This window comes from Triturus cristatus, chromosome 4_1 (genome assembly GCF_964204655.1).
Source record: "Triturus cristatus chromosome 4_1, aTriCri1.1, whole genome shotgun sequence".
NCBI classification, from domain to species: Eukaryota; Metazoa; Chordata; class Amphibia; order Caudata; family Salamandridae; genus Triturus; species Triturus cristatus.
This window is the reverse complement of record NC_140585.1, coordinates 132,020,730-132,038,860: the sequence shown is the minus strand read 5'-3', so window position 1 is coordinate 132,038,860 and position 18,131 is coordinate 132,020,730.

Sequence of the window (18,131 nt, the reverse complement as noted above, 5' to 3'; positions counted from 1 at the left end):
AGAGGGTTTCTAAGATCACGTGTGTCATAGACTTGAACTAGAGTGTGGTTGCTCACCTCGCATTAACTAACTCCACCAATACCTCTCCAAGATCCAAGTGACGAATACTGCTAACACGGGTTGATACCCTGGTCTTTAATCTCAAAGATATTCTAAAGAAAGAATTAGATCCTACTTAATCGAATCAGCCCTTGTATCTAGACTTCTTGGCTGACCTGCATTACTCTGACTCTCACCCTCCACCTAACTTAAACTCATCCATTCAGACGAGTCTTATCCTATGAGGTTTGGATGTTGAAATAATCAATTGAGTATATGACAACATTACAACATTAGCCTATCGGGGTCACCTTTGGATTGTCAATTTCAGTGCCTCTCCACCTTTCAATTACATCTACCAAGTAGGCAGAGGCGGCAGCCGCTTACCATCCGGCTGCGGCTGGCCTGAGTATGATAACACGCTTGCTCATTTACCCAGTGATCGTGTTTCCAACTACTTCCATGAGGTTTACAAGTACGGCAGCCATTTACTATCCCATCCGGTTTGGCTGTCTTTTGCACGACAATTTAGGTGCAGTACGCCTAAGGGCGCTTTACGTAATGTAGGCGCACTACTTATAATAAAGGGAAACAGTGAGTATTCTGACCATTCCTAATACCGCAAGCACGTAGAAACTAATGTTTCCACAGGTTCGGTCTCGCGGACAGCGAGGTACCTGGTCGCGGAATAGGACTTAAATCGTTGGCCCTTTACACTCTATCGCCAACGTATGTCACATGCTCATAGTTTTGATGCTTGGTTGTGGTTTGGTTGCTGCACGGCGACATTGGCATGCATAAATTAAGCTAGTCATTCAGCAGGCCGAATCACAAGAGAGACATTACTGGCGTGAGAATATTGGGGACTACGCATGCGCGTAGAGATCAGTGTTGCCACTTCCGCTTATGCGAGGTTTGAATTGGGCTCGGGACTGCGCATGCGCTTAGAGACCAATGTTGCCACTTTCGCGCATGCGATTTCTGAATTGGGCGCCCTGAGCCAGGGTAAATACACACACCTGTTGCTTGAACGTCTAACCTGACCAATCAGAGCGGGTATTTAAGGATTCCCTTCCGGCCTGCCGTCACCTCCCAGACTGCTCGCAGTCCAGCCCGAGGAATCGACGGACAGGTAAGGAAAGGGATATCTAGGCTTTTCGCCACTATTAGGTAGTCTGGCTAAGTTCCTGACTTTTGATTTACTGTTGGATGTTTGGGGAACAAACTAGATCATTATGCTGTGAACCTTTGAAGTAATTGGCATTATGTTCTCCCCATGATTGGATGTGATAAATTCTACATAGACATCTCATGTAGTATATGAAAGGGGTTTAGACCCCAGAGTGGACTGCATGAGGTTTTTTTAAGAATGGTACCTGTTTTTTCTAGTGACATCAGGATTCGTATATTGAGATGCTATACAAGGGAACAATTTGCCTGGTACATCTGGCCTGTTACGCATGAGGGGTACGTTTCCTAAAGTCAAGAGTTTATAGGTTCTAGATGTTGAATTTATTGTAGGGAAGTCCAGGGAACAAATATCTTTGTGCAACTTGTTCTTCTTTGTCCTTACATTTTAACAGAGCGGTGCCTCCTTCACCGAGCAGTCAGCCGGGTGAGGTGAGGCTTTCCTCCCACAGAAAGCTGGGTGAGTGTAATTTATGTTCTTTAAGAAAACTTTATCGATCTGTAAACCACGTTTTGGGTTATTCATAGTGAGTACAGTGCACAAAAGGGCACTATAGAACGAAGGTCGCGTATGCTGCAATCGTCTGTGTGTGAAACATTCTTACTGGGTTGGTTCTCATCATTCCTTTTAGGAAAGAAGATAAAGTGAAAGTACCCAAGCAAAAATCGTGCGAGTCTGGTAGGGTGGCTTCAGCCACACACTTATTTTTATGATAATATCATAATCATCTTCGAGAATCATTGTTTCTTTACACTGTTTTCTACACAGTTTCTTTACACTATTTTCACTAAATACATCCTGCCTTGAATACTATCAAAATTAGGTCCTGAAGAAAGCCGGGTCAGTTGACCCTTACGGCTGAAACATGTCGACCTTACGAGACCAAGACAGGAAATAGTCGGAATTGTTTATGACTATTCTGGTTTTTAGATATGACACCTGGTCAATTTCTAATAAACATATTTTTTGACCACGTAATCATTTTTAAAGCACTTTCACGTTAGAGCACTGCATATGATTTTTTGAGTCTTCGAAAGTTATATTGCACACTGTGGCAGGAGATTTTTCGATCCCGGGATCTCTGACTAGGGCACCCAATAGGGCCGGCTGGCTCGAATCTGTGGGCCCTGACCTCGATCCCTGAGAGTCTCAGATGACGAAGCTCCGCCAACAAGGGTGGGCTGATGGACTCTTTTTTTTTTTTTAAACCGTTTATTACAGAATCCAAAAAATATACAAAGATGGGCCTACAACCTTCAGGCCGGCCGCTAGCAAACAGAAGGAGCATATAATACAGATAGTAGAACGCACGCTGCGGCAGAAGGGAGTTCACAGGAGTTGAAAGAGGCGTTGGCAGCCACACCATCCGGACCCCACACGACGGTTTCATTTTTATATAAATAACAACAAGAAACAAGTCCACAAGGCAACCGACAGTCGGAAACAACAGCATGTGCTCCCCTAGGGGGGGGGACCCCACCGATCCATAGGAATATCGAGGGGGGGAATAGGTCAGGACGGGGACTAAGTAGACTCATTGCCCAGAACCGGGAAGACAAACAGGCTAAGGAGACGGGGCCGGTGACGGATCAGGCAGTAGCGGCGGGGTACAGATTCCCCCACGGTAGGCGTTCCAGGGGCCCCATACTTTCACCCATGTCCCAGGCTTACCTCTCGCAACATACACCACCTTTTCCCGAAACATACACCAATCCATGTTGTCCTTCCACGCAGAGACAGTCGGCGACCTCTGGGAACCCCACAGTTGCGCAATGTCACGTTTGGCCACCATATATCCCAGAGTCGCCCACCACGTCTGCGGCACTGAGTAGTCGGTTGGCTCCCATACATTCAAAAGACATCTCCTCGCCTCAGGCAACAGCGGCACATGCGTAACTACCTGCAAAACCTCATGCACACCACGCCAGAATCGCACCACCTCCGGGCATTCGCACAAAATATGGAGAAAGGTCCCCAAAGAACCACACCCACGCTTACACAACCTGTCCACAGCATAGCCCATACGCATCAGCCTCGGCCCCGTAACATAGACCCTATGGAGTATCTTGAGCTGGACGAAGCGAAGGCGGGCCGGTATGGCCACCTCTTTCGGGGAGGCCACCGCAGACACCCAGTCCTCGTCATCCAGCTCCAATCCATCAGCCCCCCACGCCTCACGAAGGCCGGTCAACAGTCCCGAACGGTCATTGATGAGCTTTTTGTAAATTAATGAAATCGCGCCGTCCGGGACATGCCCATCTAGCACTCTATCCTCCAGAGGGGAGTACTCCGGGATGGAGGCAACGTCCGGAAATACGGAGCACAACGCATGATGGATCTGCATATATCGAAAGTACTCCCTGTCCTGCAGCTGGAATTCTGTCTGCAGCACATCGAACGTTTTGAATCCCCCCCTCGTCCAGAGATCGCCCACCCTGCTGATGCCTATCATGTCCCACCTCTCAAAGCCCTTCGAGGTCCACAGGGAGCCCAGCCGCTCAGATGCGTATAGTGGCGTCGCCCGGGTCAAGCGATCCTTCCACCCCATCGCCACGTTAGCCGTGTGCCACACCCGTACCATGACCCTCGTGGGGCCCGTCAGCCGCGCGTCATGCGAGCTAGAATAAAGCGCCCGATTATAGTCACCATCCGGCAGTAACATTTTATCCATCTCAAAGGCCGGGTTTAGGGCGGGCCCGTAAAGGCCGTGATTGATCGCAGCCAGCTGGGAGGCCCAGTAATATCGCTTGATATCTGGGAGGGCAACCCCCCCGTCGTACCACGAGAGCGTCAGCTTCGCCAGGGCGATACGCGGCCTACCCTCCCAGAACAGTCGGCGCTGCAAACTCTCCACCTCTCGAAAGTAGCGCGCCGGGACAACGTCCGTTGTATTCTGCAAAGCGTAAAGGAAACGTGGCAGCGACATCATCTTAAACAATGCCGCCCGGCCGAGCGGCGAGAGCGGCAAGCACCTCCAACGCGCGACGTCCTCCTTCAGGCGCTGGAGGGGGGGAAGCAAGTTCTGTTTATATCGGGCCTCCGCATCCAGGGTAATGAAGACACCCAGGTACCTAAATCCCCGCGGGGCGATCAGGATTGGACAACCCCGCGGAAGGATAGGATCCTCCCCAGAGAGGACATACACACACGATTTAGCCCAGTTGATGACCAGGCCGGAGTTGAGGCCAAATGAGTGCAATACATCAACCAGTACTATCAGTGATTTACGTGGGGAAGCCAGGTATAGAAGAATATCATCAGCGTAAAGAGATACGCGGTCCTCATACTCGGGGGTTCATCGGAGACCACGAATAGAAGGATGCCACCGCAGCCACTTCGCCAGGGGCTCCAAGGCAAGCGCGAAGAGGAGCGGCGATAATGGGCAGCCCTGGCGCGTGCCCCTGCCTAGCTCAAACGGAGCCGACACTCTACCGTTCACAACCACCTGCGCCAGCGGTCCAGAGTACAACAATTTCACCCAACCGATGAATCCCGGGCCAAACCCAAACTTCGCCAGTGTCGCCCACATATATGGCCACTCAAGTGTGTCAAACGCCATAGTGGCGTCCAGGGATGCCAAAATGGCCGGTTCCCGTATAAACGGGACACGCGCGAGCACCCCATGTAAGCGCCGCAGGTTAAGCGCAGTGTTGCGATGAGGGATAAAGCCGGACTGATCCTGGTGAATCAAATCGCACACCACGCCAACCAGCCGATTAGCCAACACCTTGGCGAGAATTTTGGGCTCCGCATTCAGCAGCGAAATAGGCCGGTAGGACGTGACCCGGTCCCGCTGTCTCCCCTCCTTGTGAATAACCACTATAGTAGCCAGACGCTGGTCTAGCGGGAGGGAACCCGCCGAACGGGCCGCGAGGAACATCGCACGGAGATGCGGCGCCAGCGTATCCAGTCGCAGCTTGTACAATTCGATGGGAAGACCATTAGGACCCATGGCCTTGCCGGAAGCGACCGAGCGTATGGCGAGGGCAATTTCCTCAGAGGTTGGGGCGGCGTCCAACAACACTCTGTCCTCCTCCGAAAGGGAAGGCAGCGCGATATCCCTAAGCAGGGCATGGGAATCCTCTTCCGAGCGGGAGGGCACCGGGGAATACACCCCACGGAAATATTCTGCAAAGCAATCGACAATTTCTTCCGGTTCAGTGACACACACACCGTCCAGTTTCTCAATCGACGGAACAACTCGACTCGCTCTCTCCTTTTTATCCAGCCACGCAATCAATTTCCCAGCCTTATCACCCACATCATACAGTCTCCCCTGTTGCTCTCTACTGAGGCCCCTGGCCGCCTCCGTGACGAGGGCCTTATAGGCCGCCTGCTTGAGTCGGAGAACATGTAATTTGTCATCCGTCACCCCACATTCAAGGTCGCCCTCCAACTCAGTTATTTCAGTTTCAACACGGGTCACCTCCTCCCGCTCGCGCCTCCGGGAATGGGAAATAAGGGACAGGGCATCCCCCCGAATCACCGTCTTAAATGCCTCCCATAGCGAGACCGCCGATGACACCGACCCCACATTATCATCAAAATATCGCTTAAGGGACTTAACCAACTCTGCGCGAATAGTGGGGTCACGCAGGTACCAGGGATTAATCGGGACCACCCTACCCTCTCCCCTCGGGAGAATATCGAAGTGCAATAAGAGCGGGGAGTGGTCTGAAATACCCCGCGCCAAATGGCGCACCTCCCTGATCCTCCCCGCATGCGCCGCCGGCACCAGGACATAGTCTAGCCTTGAGAGACTGCCATGGGCCCCGGAATGAAAGGTGTACTGTTTCTGCGTTAGATGTTTCAAACGCCAACAATCCACCAGCCCCAAGGTATCCAAGAGGCCAGACAACCACGCTTGGGCACGGGGGAGATCCCTAGGGGGGTGACGGTCCTCAGTTCCGGAAACCACAGCGTTAAAATCCCCCCCAACCACCAGAATCCCCTCCGGAAGGCCAAGGAGGAGGCGCCCCAGATCCGCAAAGGTGGTCGTCTGCAACCCTGGCGGGACATAGACAGAAACAAAAATAATCACTCTGCCCTCCATTCTACCCACCATAACCGTGTAACGTCCCCTGTCATCATGGAGCACCTCATCAACTTCCAACGGGAGCGAGGTCTTGACCATGATGCCCACACCCCTTGAACCAGACGTGAAGCCCGAATGGGCCAGGAGGCGGTAGCCCCGTCGGTTCATAGCACGAAAGGAGTTGCCAATGAGGTGCGTCTCCTGCAGAAAAACTATGTCAGGTGAAATTCGTTTCAGGAACTGCAGGACCACACCTCGTTTTATCCTGTCCCCCAGTCCATTAACGTTCCAGGACAAAAGACTCAGTCCCCTACCCCCCATCATAAACGAAAGCAATCACTCGTCCCCCCGAGAGCACTTTGGGAATAACACAACGATACTTTTGCCTTGTGGTACAAATGAACAACACCCCACCCCAACCCAACCGCTCCAACAAAACTCCCCCCTCCCTGCACCCCTGCATGAGCCCAAACAGCCCCCCCAACTTGCAGTGTGCCTGTCGCCCCTATATAGTTGAAACTAGGTAAACCCCCTAGAGGAGGAAAGAGTACCCCTTCGAGACCCCGCACCACCTACAAAGGAGGGGTAACGAGTACAAAAAACGAGAGACCCTAAGCTTGGCCGAAAGCGGCAGCATCTTCGTCCAGAGTGAGTCCCAGTATCAGCACCTCAGTCCCGGTCCAGTGGGCCTTCTCCTCCCACAGCCCTCCCCCCGCCATCCCGATCCTGACCCCCAGACAAAGTGTCCAGCCAGTCCCCGGCCGTTTCAGGACGGTCAAAAAAGTGAGTGCGACCATCCACCTCCACCCGCAGCCTGGCCGGGAAGAGCATGGCGTATTTTAAGTTCATGTCCCGAAGCCGCCGCTTGACGCCCAAGAAGCTCAGTCTCTGCTTCTGGACCGCTTGGGTGAAGTCAGGATAAAAGTTCACCTCCATGTTCTCCAGCTTGATCGGCCCTTGCAGTCTGGAGGCTTGCAGAATCGCATCCCTGTTCCGAAAATTAAAAATACGGGCAATAAGAGGCCGCGGAGGGGTCCGACCATCGGCCTTCCCCCGGGAACTCTATGAGCCCTCTCCACGGCAAAAAACTTACTCAGTCCCCGAGGCTGGAGATGGGTAGTGATCAGGTCCTCCACAAAAAGATCCGCCGCCGACTCCTCCCGTCCCTCAGGTACTCCGATGATGCGGATATTATTCCTCCGGGCCCGGCTCTCGGAATCCTCCAGGCGCCGATCCATGAGCGCACTCGCCTGACGAAGCCGGTGTACCTCCGTTTGAAGGGCCGCCACCTCAGTCGTGAGGCCCGACGCGGTGTGGGCCAAAGAATCGACCCGGTCGTTAGTCTTCGAGAGATCAGCTCTCACCAGGTTGACATCAACGAGGACCGCGTCGATTTTATGCGCTAAAGTGTCAAACCGCTGGCCCACCGAGGCCTTCATCTCAGCAATGGCGCCCATGACGTCTTGCAGAGTCAGATCTGTGGGCAAATCCGGGGCATCCGGGGGGCACTCAGAGGATTTGTGCGGTCCACCGGGAGATCCCTTCAGGAGGGTGTAGCGGTCCATGATGTTGGCCTGATGTGCGGCACCACGCCGGGTCGACTTGGCCTTCAACCGATCTCCATCTTGTTTCGTGGCCATCGTCGCGGGTCTCACACCCTCACCAGCCACGCAGTAAAAAGCAAGCAATCAAGGCCACGAGCTCCGGGGGGCCACCCCAGGATGGCGGAGCGGGCCACAGCAGGCAGGCAGGCAGGGTCTCCCAGCGAGGCCACCCCAACACAAGGAGCGCCGCGATCCCACTTGCAAAGACAGCAAGGGGGCGCGAAAGTGAAAGTGAAAGTGCGGGGTACGCGACTCGCCAGGCCCAGCCTGCCGTTGTTGTTCACTTTGCCACCGGGCCGCCCCCAAACGCGAATCTGGGGTCAGGAGAGAAGTAGGCCGCAAACTTCAATCGGTGCTCACTCCGGCACCCGAGGTCCGATTCGAAAACGGGAAACGGGTACCACCTCGGCTCAGGCTCACCGACACAGTCCCCTCAACCGATGCAGGATGAAGACAGGATAAACGTAGGAGGTTGCGGAGGTCCTCAGGAGCCTCGCACCTACACGGCCATCTTGGTTGCGCGCTAGGCTCCTCCGGCTGATGGACTCTTAATCTTCTGGCTCAGTGAGGTATTAACTATCTGAAGCAGTTTGCACTGTGTTTGCAGCATTACGCGGCTTTGTGTTCATTCTTTTTGGACTTAAAACCTTCCGTTAGAGTAGTTCTGTGTCTTTTGGGGATTGAAGGTGCTGTAGTCCTTAAACTAGTTCCTCCAGAACCCCTGTGTGTATATATTAGTGTTGCGTTGTTTGAGCAGCCACGGCTGCGGGTTCCTGTTGAGGACTCTAGATTGTCTAGTAGTCTTCTTCCGCTCCCTTTAACTTTTGACTTTCTTGAATGCTTGCCCCAATATGGCTGATTTTGCAGGTCTAGCTTTCGATGACGATACCCTTAGTGCCATCCTTTCTGACAATCCCAGTATCTTAGATTCCCTACCAGAAATAACAGGACATCCTAAGGACGACTGGGCCACTTTACTCAATTTAAAAAAAACGCAATCAAGAACAGCAGTCCATGGGCTAATTATGACTGAATATTTGAGAGGCAAATGTTCCCCGACCGGCTTGATAGTCACCAACAAACCAAGACTTTTCCTCAATGATAAAGAATTCATGCGAGATTGGTCCCTCATCGCCTGGCGCTGCACCCGTGACTGGTTAATTTTAATTATCAGCACGGCGAAGCGCCAGGCAGATGCTATTCTTATTGAAATTCAGACACTGGAGGGACAGATAAAAACTACCATCACATCTGCCCTGTATAAGAAGCATCTGGATGAGGCGAATAAGACCAATAAGGAATATAGAGATAATATCCTGATTAACAAGATCGACAAGTTCAAGAAGGACTTGGCTCGTTTTTCATGGGAGAAAATCTACCCTTATACAAGTGAGAATTACGTGGCCCCACTCTTTAACAACAAGGGTAGGCGCTATGGATCCAATTATTCTTCATCTGGGTCTGAGCTTGGATCTAGTGACTCTGAGTCATCTGCCAACGGGTTTCCTCGAGGGCGAGGGAGGGGACAATCCCGTAGGTATAACAGGAGACGCGGAACACAGGGTTTCTATCCTAACCAAGGCCAATGGTGGCCTCCAGGGCCTTGGGGCTACCAACCATCTCCGTTCCCTCCGCATTTACCACCCTTCCCACCACAACAACAATTTTTTCCTAATCAGTCTTTTTTAGACCAGGGCCAAGGGCGAACGAGGGGCAAACGGTGAGGCACTGCAACCGTCCATTGGCAACCAGATCCGACATTTCCGAACACTCGGAGCAGGAGGGGCAATCTTCAGCAAATTCCCAGTTCAACCAACGATTGAATGACCTTGTAGTTAATCTGAGTTCAAGGGTCCTTACAGACAGTGAACTAAGTGTACTCAATAGAGGTTTGGGATTTGTGCCCACCTATTCAGGTGACCCTTTTACTCTGAGATGCGAGTTGGAAAATTTCTTTAGGAAAATCCGACTCCATTTTTTCTTTAAGAACAGAGAACCAGATGATAACATCTCTTCCAGCGAAGATACCAGCATTGTTAACACTGGGTTACGACCTAAAAGCAATTTCACTCCGATGGCACATCAGGTTCCCTCTCAGGTATGCACTTTTGAGAAAGCAGTGATCTTTGATGTGATGGCGCTATGTGATACACGGCCTACTAATTTCCATAACTTTTCAAGGAAAGACAGATTGGCCCTCCAGAATTTAAGTATGGACTCGTCCGTCACTATTAAACCAGCGGATAAGGGAGGTGCAACCGTCCTGCAGGACACTGTCGCTTACCGGACGGAGTGCCTCCGGCAACTCATGGACAATAAATCCTATCGGGTCTTGGAGACAGATCCGACACCAAGGCTCACCCTGGAGATAAAACACCTGGTTGAGGAAGGGGAGGCAGAAGGATGGATCACATCGCAAGAGGCTCAATTCCTGGTGACTAAAAATCCAGTGATGCCCTACTTCTACTGCCTCCCCAAGATTCATAAAAGCCAACGACCCCCCCCCCCCCGGGACGTCTCATCATTTCCGGGATTGGCTCACTTTTAGAGCCTTTGTCCAAGTTCGTGGATGTTTTTTTACGACCAATGGTGTCAGAAATACCCACCTATCTTCAAGACACTTCCGATGTCCTACGAATGTTGCCAGATATCGAGTTTAACACCAATACCGATATTCTGGCTAGTTTCGATGTAGAGTCTCTCTACACGTGCATTCCGCAACGAGAAACTCTGGATTCCATCAGGAGACTCTTGGAAGCACGGGATCTGAACAGCATGACTCCCGTTCACTTCATTATGGAGTGTGCGAGGATAGCGATGACCGAAAAAAAATTCCGATTTGAAGACCAGATTTTTTTACAAATCTCTGGTACTTCAATGGGGAGTGTTTTTGCGCCGAGCCTCGCCAACCTCTATGTCTACCTATTTGAACAACATCATGTACTGAACCACAGCATCCCTTTTTATAAACATCTGGTGCTGTGGAAGAGGTACATAGACGATGTACTGGTGGTTTGGCGGGGCACTAGCCAGGAGATTCAGGCCTTTCATTACTGGCTCAATGAGCGAAATGCTTTTCTGAAGTTCACTATTGAGTTTGATCAACAGCGCCTGTCCTTTCTCGACATTTCCATATTTTCTGTCGGGGACACACTACACTGTAACTTTTCAAAAAACCGATGTCCAGAAACTCTCTCCTCTCGTTCTACAGCCACCATCCGAGGGCCCTTAGAGAGAATCTCCCTGTGGGCCAGTTCCTGCGTATCAGGAGGAACTGTTCCACCAAGGAGCTCTTTAATAAACATGCTGGAGAACTGGCACACCAACTTCGGTCACGTCAATACCCTAAACGATTAGTGCGTCAGGCTTGGAAGAGAGCATCCAATAACAATCGGGATGCGCTGTTGGATAACAGCACTAGGAGGACCCCCAATGATAGGCTTACTTTTGTAACCACCTTTTGTACCCTTTCTAACAGATTACAAAAGACGGTACGTAAACACTGGCACATTTTAAATGTGGCCTCAGACAATATTCCATCTCCTTTATTTGCATTCAAAAAGGGCCCCAGTTTACGTAACAGTTTGGTGCACACACGACCATCTACACAACCCACAGATACCGCCAATACTTTGTGGTCATTACCCCCGGTACGAGGCCACTACCCTTGTGGGTCTTGTAGTGTTTGTCCTCAGACGACCAAGACTACATCAGTTGACATAGGGACTAGTCGCCCATGGATACTTAACAGCCACACTAACTGTAATTCTGATTGCGTGATATACATGATCACGTGCCCTTGTACTCTACATTACATCGGGTACACTACACGCAAAATCAAGCTCCGAATTAGTGAGCACAAGAGCACGATTCGATGTAAGAAACAATCTACTTGCCTTACAGATCATTTTTTGGCCAAACAACATCAAGCTGATGACCTGAGGTGGATTGTGCTCGAACGACCTTTGATTCCCCAACATGTTAGTGACATCTCTAGGTTTCTGTTTACAAAGGAACAAAGGTGGATTTTCAAAATGAAAACAGACACACATGGTCTGAATGACAGTATTCCATGGACCTCCATCTGATGGAGCCTATTACGATCTCTGTATTTCACCTTTAATTCCACACTTATGACAATATCTGTCCGTGACGGTCATGACCTGGGTCTGAACCCACAGGGGACTATATTAATGAGGACCTAATAGTAGAAACATCTTATGGCTCGATGTTAGTCCACATCTTTAGGTAGAGTTTGACCTCAAGTACGGACAGTATCGTATATCATTGGTAACACTGGAGAGGGTTTCTAATATCACGTGTGTCATAGACTTGAACTAGAGTGTGGTTGCTCGCCTCGCATTAACTAACTCCACCAATACCTCTCCAAGATCCAAGTGACGAATACTGCTAACACGGGTTGATACCCTGGTCTTTAATCTCAAAGATATTCTAAAGAAAGAATTAGATCCTACTTAATCGAATCAGCCCTTGTATCTAGACTTCTTGGCTGACCTGCATTACTCTGACTCTCACCCTCCACCTAACTTAAACTCATCCATTCAGACGAGTCTTATCCTATGAGGTTTGGATGTTGAAATAATCAATTGAGTATATGACAACATTACAACATTAGCCTATCGGGGTCACCTTTGGATTGTCAATTTCAGTGCCTCTCCACCTTTCAATTACATCTACCAAGTAGGCAGAGGCGGCAGCCGCTTACCATCCGGCTGCGGCTGGCCTGAGTATGATAACACGCTTGCTCATTTACCCAGTGATCGTGTTTCCAACTACTTCCATGAGGTTTACAAGTACGGCAGCCATTTACTATCCCATCCGGTTTGGCTGTCTTTTGCACGACAATTTAGGTGCAGTTCGCCTAAGGGCGCTTTACGTAATGTAGGCGCACTACTTATAATAAAGGGAAACAGTGAGTATTCTGACCATTCCTAATACCGCAAGCACGTAGAAACTAATGTTTCCACAGGTTCGGTCTCGCGGACAGCGAGGTACCTGGTTGCGGAATAGGACTTAAATCGTTGGCCCTTTACACTCTATCGCCAACGTATGTCACATGCTCATAGTTTTGATGCTTGGTTGTGGTTTGGTTGCTGCACGGCGACATCGGCATGCATAAATTAAGCTAGTCATTCAGCAGGCCGAATCACAAGAGAGACATTACTGGCGTGAGAATATTGGGGACTACGCATGCGCGTAGAGATCAGTGTTGCCACTTCCGCTTATGCGAGGTTTGAATTGGGCTCTGGACTGCGCATGCGCTTAGAGACCAATGTTGCCACTTTCGCGCATGCGATTTCTGAATTGGGCGCCCTGAGCCAGGGTAAATACACACACCTGTTGCTTGAACGTCTAACCTGACCAATCAGAGCGGGTATTTAAGGATTCCCTTCCGGCCTGCCGTCACCTCCCAGACTGCTCGCAGTCCAGCCCGAGGAATCGACGGACAGGTAAGGAAAGGGATATCTAGGCTTTTCGCCACTATTAGGTAGTCTGGCTAAGTTCCTGACTTTTGATTTACTGTTGGATGTTTGGGGAACAAACTAGATCATTATGCTGTGAACCTTTGAAGTAATTGGCATTATGTTCTCCCCATGATTGGATGTGATAAATTCTACATAGACATCTCATGTAGTATATGAAAGGGGTTTAGTCCCCCAGAGTGGACTGCATTAGGTTTTTTTAAGAATGGTACCTGTTTTTTCTAAGTGACATCAGGATTCGTATATTGAGATGCTATACAAGAGAACAATTTGCCTGGTACATCTGGCCTGTTACGCATGAGGGGTACGTTTCCTAAAGTCAAGAGTTTATAGGTTCTAGATGTTGAATTTATTGTAGGGACGTCCAGGGTACAAATATCTTTGTGCAACTTGTTCTTCTTTGTCCTTACATTTTAACAGAGAGGTGCCTCCTTCACCGAGCAGTCAGCCGGGTGAGGTGAGGCTTTCCTCCCACAGAAAGCTGGGTGAGTGTAATTTATGTTCTTTAAGAAAACTTTAACGATCTGTAAACCACGTTTTGGGTTATTCATAGTGAGTACAGTGCACAAAAGGGCACTATAGAACGAAGGTCGCGTATGCTGCAATCGTCTGTGTGTGAAACATTCTTACTGGGTTGGTTCTCATCATTCCTTTTAGGAAAGAAGATAAAGTGAAAGTACCCAAGCAAAAATCATGCTAGTCTGGTAGGGTGGCTTCGGCCACACACTTATTTTTATGATAATATCATAATCATCTTCGAGAATCATTGTTTCTTTACACTGTTTTCTACACAGTTTCTTTACACTATTTTCACTAAATACATCCTGCAGTAGCCTTGAATACTATCAAATTTAGGTCATGAAGAAAGCCGGGTCAGTTGACCCTTACGGCTGAAACATGTCGACCTTACGAGACCAAGACAGGAAATAGTCAGAATTGTTTATGACTACTCTGGTTTTTAGATATGATACCTGGTCAATTTCTAATAAACATATTTTTTGACCACGTAATCATTTTTAAAGCACTTTCATGTTAGAGCACTGCATATGATTTTTTGAGTCTTCGAAAGTTATATTGCACACTGTGGCAGGAGATTTTTCGATCCCGGGATCTCTGACTATGGCACCCAATAGGGTCGGCTGGCTCGAATCTGTGGGCCCTGACCTCGATCCCTGAGAGTCTCAGATGACGAAGCTCCGCCAACAAGGGTGGGCTGATGGACTCTTAATCTTCTGGCTCAGTGAGGTATTAACTATCTGAAGCAGTTTGCACTGTGTTTGCAGCATTACGCGGCTTTGTGTTCATTATTTTTGGACTTAAAACCTTCCGTTAGAGTAGTTCTGTGTCTTTTGGGGATTGAAGGTGCTGTAGTCCTTAAACTAGTTCCCCCAGAACCCCTGTGTGTATATATTAGTGTCAAGCTCTACAATAGCCACATGCATAGTGGCCAGTCACAGGGGGTAAGTTCCAAGGGTTCACCCTCCTTGTCTCCAATGGTCTCCGCGTCCTTGGTCTAGTATGGACCACCATATCTTTAATGCTCAATTTTTTTTTAAAAGAGAATAAAGGAGGTGGCTGGTTAAGTCCATTTGAATTTAGTATACGCCAGCTCTTTTGTAGCACCTTATTCATATGATTAGATGTCGTATTATATGTTGTAACACATATACTTCTGTCCTCCTGTTCCCTTTGATGTGTCTCAAGTAGAGCCTCTCTGTTGTTGTTTTTGGCTCGTTTTTGTGTGCTCCTGATTATTTGTTCGGAGTAGTCTTGATCACGGAGCTTCATATTCAATAGTTCCGCCTCTCTGTTGTACTCCATCAGTTCTGAACAATTCCTGCGTAAACGCAGAAACTGTCCATAAGGGAGGTTCTCCCTTAAGGAGCATGGGTGGAAACTTTTTAATGAAAGTAGGTTGTTCCTATCCGTTGGTTTATGAAACACACTGCTCACTAGACCACCATTCTCCGGCTTGATGTTGAGATCCAGGAATGAGATAGAATCAGTTGTCATTGTCCCTGTAAAAAACAGATGGGGGTTTCTCTCATTTAGCCATGTCAAAAATTCCTCTGCTATGGACTTGTTCCCCTTCCAGATTATCATCATGTCATCTATAAATCTTCTCCAAACCCTTATGTGGTCGAATAAACTGTTGTTTTGTGAGAAGATATTTTCACCCTCAAAGTGTGAGACATAAAGACAAGCCAAGATTGGGGCAAAAGAACTCCCCATGGACTTGTAGGTAAAATGTACACCCATATTCAAAAAAGTTCTTGGTAAGGGCAAGTTCCATAAGGCACAGACTGAAACCTCTGGGTGTCTGGTAATCCCACTCTTCTGCAAACAGTATATTCTCAATCACCCTCAAGGGTCTCGGTCTGGGGGATGTTGATATACAATGACTCAATATTGAGTCCAATCAGCATTTCATTACTAGAATCGAATTCCAGCTCCTTGATGAGGTTGAGTACATCACGAGTATCCTTCTAATATGCCGGCATCTTTTGCACTATGGCGCGGAGATAAAAATCCCAAAATTTGGATAGAGGTTCGAGTACTGAATTGATCCCTGAAACTATAGGGTGACTTGGAGGGGTAAGAGTTGGTTTATGTACTTTAGGTAGAGTATAAAAGTACGGTACCGTAGGATGTTGATTACATAGAAACATAGCCTCCTTCTGGCTAATCCAGCCATGTGAGACAACCTCTTCTACATGGGTACTGATTTCCCTCACTAGGTCATCCGTCGGATCTTTTTCATGGATAGTGTAGTTTCTTCTGTCACTCAAGAAGTGCAAACATTCGTTGTTATAGGCTTCTTTTCCTTCAATGACAATAGCCCCGCCTTTATCTGCAGATTTTATAACTATTTTCAGATCCTCCTCAGTTCTTCCAGGGCTTTTCGTTCTGAGATAGTCAGATTGAAAAGGTACTGTTTCGGTTAGTCATTTCCAGCTGTTCTATCTCTCTTAAGACAGTTTGCTCAAAAACACCAACCTCTGGAGGTAATTGCCCTAGTGTTGGAACAAAGGTTGACTTATTCCTAAACTGTGTATCTCCGTCCTCATTCGTGGTTCCTTCTTTTCCTTCAAAACACAACCTAGGGTGTACTTTCCGAAAGAAACCAGCCAATTCACACTTCAATTTGAAAGTATCTACCAGGTTCATGGGGGACAAAACCTAAGCCTTTTGAGAATACTTTTTCTTGTGCCATTGTGAGTTCAACATCACTCAAGTTCATAATGAGATTTAATCCCTGCTACAGCCTGGATCTAGGTCTTGTGACATGCTGCGTGTCACCTGCTGATTGATATCCTCCCATTTGACCTTCTGACCCTTCTGCCTTCCTCTACCTCTGCCTCTCCCTAAAAAAGGAGGATACTGGTTGGGATAGTAGTGTAGAGGTTCCATGGGGGGTACATTGGTGGCCATCCAAATCCCCCTTGATGTCCTTGTTGATATGGGCTTGTATATCCCATCGCATGCCCTCTGCACCTAGGTCTGTAATCGCTATCACTGCTCTCACTCCCTGTGCTTGATGTTTCTGTGATATGTCTGTTAGGGGCATTTTTCTGTGTATTTTGATTTTCGTTGCATTTGACATTTTCGTCAGGATAGACCTTTTCTCTAGGAAATTTCTTCAGATCGTTTTGAAGTTTATTAACTTTTGAATTCACTTGGTATTCTTTCTACTCATTGACCACTGTATTGGTCTCATCCAATTTCTTTTTGAACATCGAGATTTGGATTTGTGTCTTCAAGTTATATTCACTTGTTTGGATTTGTATGAGGAGGTCAGCCGATATTCTTTTGGCAGTATCAATTATAAGAATGAGCCAATCTCTAGTGCATCTCCAGGCAATCAATGACCAATACTTCCTGAAGGAAGTATCCTCCAGGAAGATAAGTGGTTCATTGATTACCAATAGTCCTCGAGGGTCCGAGTTGGCTCTTAAATACTCTGTCAGAATGGCCCCAGGTAAAATGGTTTTGACTTGTGTCCTTTTTAGCTCAGTAAAAGTGTCCCAACCTTCCACCTGTGACAGTGCCTGTATAAGTGTGCCCTCCCCCAACAGGGAAGGTCCTGCTAAAATCCTGCCTGATGCCTCGTCCCTATAGGCGAGACCCTTGTCCTCCATTTTATAGTTCAAAACTGGGTAAATACCTAGTATTAACTGTAAGAGTTGGGAAACGACCTTTACAACGCAGTCATTACATCACACTTCCTTTACAACGCAGTCATTAAAATGCAGCCATTACATTGCATGTCACTACAACGCATACCATTACAACGCACACCATTACAACGCATAGTTTTTTCCCTTACATTATCCAACACTTACCCTACTGTTGCACTCACTGGAGTGGGAATAGTAATTTTTACCCCTACACTATCCAACACTTACCCTACTTTTGTACTCACTGGAGTGGGAATCGTAATTTTTATCCCTACACTATCCAACACTTACCTTAAATGTAATGTAATGGTATGCTTTGTAATGGTATGCGTTGTGATGGTGTAATGCGATGTGATGGAAAGCGTTGTAAGTGTAGTTTCTAAAAATGCGCTGTAATGGATGTTGCGATGTAAAAACTGTGTTGCAAAGACATGCATTGTAATGTTTGTGTTGTAACGTCATACATTCATTCCAGTTATGAGGCTATAGGGCCATTCCCTATGTTGTCCCTTCAGCTCAGCGGCTGTACATACATCAAAAATTACAAAAAAGTGACTAGGGAATGAGCCTTCTCTAACTCCC